Source organism: Oreochromis niloticus, unplaced genomic scaffold (genome assembly GCF_001858045.2).
Source record: "Oreochromis niloticus isolate F11D_XX unplaced genomic scaffold, O_niloticus_UMD_NMBU tig00008464_pilon, whole genome shotgun sequence".
Lineage (NCBI taxonomy): Eukaryota > Metazoa > Chordata > Actinopteri > Cichliformes > Cichlidae > Oreochromis > Oreochromis niloticus.
In genome coordinates, this window is record NW_020329204.1 from 4936 (window position 1) to 8855 (window position 3920).

Consider the following 3920-nt stretch of genomic DNA (forward strand, 5'->3'; position numbering starts at 1 on the left):
ATGATAGAATACTGTATGTTGACCTTTTGATGACTTAGACTGTTGTCCACTACAAGACTGTTTTATAAATTCTTTCTCACAGCGATAATAGCTGAACAAGCAGGAAGAGGAGAGCTGGACACTCTTATCTGACGCTCCCTAACGAGAAGAGAGGCCGCGTCTTTCTGTATCCCACAACACACATGCATACACCTGAACCACTCTTATCTTCACTCCCTACGCACTAACTTTCCTCTGCCTATGAATAGACGTATTCACTGTTGTATTATTTTTGTATATAATAAAGACAAGTGCAAGAACAGAGCGCGCATCACAGGGCCCCCACTCTGGTGTGAGCGTTCTGTGACCGCCCTTGTATACAAGTGAAAACCACAGCGTCTGTGTGTGTTTCTACCCTTAGACTCTTAGCTGAAGAAGTGTCTTTAGAGTAAATCTCTTGACATTTATTTTGGTCCTTCGTAGCCGGGGCAGAAACATCAGAACTGTTATCTGTGACTCTGTTCCAGGATCTGGCATACTGTTTCCTGACGCCGTGGAGCCAGCACCGAAGTCTGTGCACAGCCCTCTTAGACGAGGCCGAAAGCCCTGGAACGTGTGAATTCGGGTCCAGGCCGGTGTTTTTAGTCTGGTCCACGGCGGCGGGATTCAGTCTGACGATCCGAATCACCAGTGAGACGTCTGAGAGGTGAGAAACACTACTTTGGTTAGGAATCGCCATAATGAACCGACAAATAAAATAGGTTAGGAATCGCCTTAATGAACCGACAAATAAAATAGGTTAGGAATCGCCTTAATGAACCGACAAATAAAATAGGTTAGGAATCGCCTTAATGAACCGACAAATAAAATAGGTTAGGAATCGCCATAAGGAACCGAATTAGTAAAAGCGCGCAAATGTCTATGTGTGTGTATGTGTCTGGAAGTAAGTTGATTTTACAGCACAATACGCTGCTGAACTACTTCTATTTTATTTGTTTTCTTTGCTGAGGCTCACGTACTGGTGACAAATGAGAACGGTTGAGTTTTATCTCGTAAAACTGATACCCCTTCATTTTTTAGAAGTGAAGTAGAAGGGCGTATCAGCAACCACTCTGAAGTCAAGCGTGCCAGTGACAGCCCAGCAAAATCTTTGACAATGGGGAATAAACAAGCAAAATTAACACCTGATGAGGAATGTTTAGAAAAGCAACAAACCGGAGCAGGTAGAATAAGTGCAAATAGGTGGAGAAATCCACAAAAAGCTAAAAACCACAGCTGGGAAGGGTAATGCAATCCCTCAGCTGTTACCCAGTTGAAAGCTGTCCTGAAACAAGAAATTACATTAACAAAAGACCCAAAGAAGAAATTAAAACGTGAAGAAGAATATAAACTTTTCCAAGCATGGGAAACTGAAGCTGAAAGGAGAACTGAAATAAGAAAAAGAAAGAGGAAAATAAAATCTATTTAAACGCACTTTCATTGAAGGATTACTACCACCCATTAGGTCTCATGTAGAAAAGAATTGGGTAACGCAAGATACGGGCACAGCAGATGAGGCGTTTCAATATGCTAACCATGCACAGACAGTGGTGAAAAAGAAAGAGAAGGTCTCAGTTTTTGCCCTCGACGCTGACACTGTTCTCACAGCTTTCAGTGGAGGCTACAGGAGAGGTTTCAGAGGCCAAAAGAGAGGGAGAGGAATGCGTAGGGCAGGAGCAGGGGGTAGAGACAGGTTTAGACACACACCAAACAGTGACTTTAATACTGCATGCTGGAGGTGTGGAAAAGAGGGACATTTTGCACGTGACTGTAAGAAACAAAGAAGCAGTTCAGATTAGGAAGAACATAATAATCCCTCACCAAGTAAAATTAGAGATCCAAGTATAAGTTTAAAAAGGGCTGGAAACAGACCCAACTGAATACATATAAATGCAAGAGGAATAAAGTTAAATAAAACAACTGTAATGTATTCAAATTGATAAAAGCAAGGATAACAACCTGTAAACTGGTATTAACAATGAAATATAGTTGGCAGGACGACCGTGCCTAGAATGGATAGACTGCATGAAAATACATAACTCACACAAACACATATTAAATGAAATAGAGAGATGCATAAGGTATATTAAGGTTTTGTCATTGTTCAGCCAAGGAAAGTGTGTGAAAAGGAAAATGTCTCCAGCTTGGGACGGGGTGAAACTGCAGATCACCCCCATCCCTTGATGGATGCAAAATAAAATATTGTAATATACTATTGCTGTTATATAAAAAGATAATAACATTAATAATAACATAATATTAATATGAAGAGGCACCTCAGTTAGCTATGATGTGAGGTGGATAATTGTTAAAAGTAGTCTGCATCAAGCTTAAGGTTTGCTCAAATTCAGTATAATGACATATGAGATAAAGAAAATATCTAAACTAATTAAGTGCATAGAGGCACTTGACCTGCTTGAAAACCTGTCATCCTAGATGAGACATTGCTGAAATATAGAGCACACCTATACTAACAACTAACAAGCTAAACCCTCTATACAACAGCTAAAGCTGCACAATTGAGAAGCTGAATTAAATACATGGTCACTGCTAAGCTGATGAGCAGGTTACACATTTTTTAGAGCAGGAGCTACATAAGAACACATCAGAGGGAGGGAAACTGCTATTAAAGCTCAAACATGAAGCCGTCTGTGGGCTCAGTTTTTTTTGTTTTTTTTTCCCTCACGCTTCTGATTTGTCTTTGGCAGCAGCCTTTTGCATCCTGACTCGTGTGTAAAGCGTTCAAGCCATCAGTAACTTGTTTTTGTTTTGTTTTGTTTTTTGTTTTGTTGGGTTGAAAAATGACTAAATTTGTGATCATACTTGTGGATCACAGTGACACATAATGATTAGGCATATGATTTACTAATGCAGATGTAATAACTTTATTCTAAAATTCAAGGAGAACAAACAAGAACAACATCTTCAGTTGTGTATTGTTGTTGTTCTCTGTGCAGTGTGCTGAGTTTTGTTTTGTTTCTTTTGTTTTTTGAAATGTTGCTTGAGTGATGAGTACTGTAACTTCTGTTCAGAGCCAGCTGAGAGCTGGGTTGTCTGTTTTGTTTTAGGTGACAAGCCAGAAAAGTTAAAACTTAGTTTCTTGTTTTGAAAAAAAAGGGGGAAAAGGGAGGTTTTGTGTTTCTCAACCAAGAACAACTACAATTTCATTTTCTGTTTTGAGAAAGGAGAATTTATAATAATAATAATAATAATAATAATAAAACAAAGAGTGATGTTTTGCTTAAGTGTTGAAGCAGGCTAATACTGCAACATACCGTCTAATGCATGATCTGCGAGCAATATATGAAATCATTTTATTTATCTTTAAATAAACTCCAATTATGGAGACCTGAAGTCACATGCTTAGGGCACACCCTCAGGTGAAGGCAGAAAGCTACTAAACAAAGAAAAGAAGCCATACAAAATGCGCCACAGCCACAAACTAAGCATTCATATTCTTTCTAACTCTTAGTGAGCCTGAGTTATGACCTTGGCTCCCTGTTTTTCTGCCTCCACCAAAGGTGGGGTGACGCTCCCGTGGCTCTTTACTATCACAAAAAAAAAAAAAAAAAAAAAAGAGAGAGGCCCCTACTCTCTGAATACAATATTCTTTTCATAACTCGGCAGTATGAAATGTCATGAAACAGTGTAACTCACTCACAATAAATCAGCAGCATAGGATAATACAAACCTATCTAATAAATCTAATGATTTTCACATTCTTTTAACTCAGAAGTGTGATGTGGCCTACAGCAGTATCATGATTCACTCATTTTGATTACAGGTATAATGTAATATATAACAGCATAATAATCTCACAACTGCTACAAGCACATTTGCCTTTCTTAACACACGTGAGAGAAAGGCAACTGTTGAGAAAATGCTCTTTTGGGTGAGACAGG

The 3920-nt window shown here is 39.0% G+C and overlaps 1 long non-coding RNA gene across 1 annotated transcript; it reads left to right on the forward strand.

Moving 5' to 3' along the window:
* Positions 1-378: 378 nt before the first annotated feature.
* Positions 379-1137, forward strand: LOC112845659 (uncharacterized). The gene is made up of 2 exons (XR_003218529.1): positions 379-740; positions 815-1137. It is a non-coding gene; the product is annotated as an uncharacterized LOC112845659 (long non-coding RNA).
* The last annotated feature ends 2783 nt before the right edge of the window (positions 1138-3920 follow it).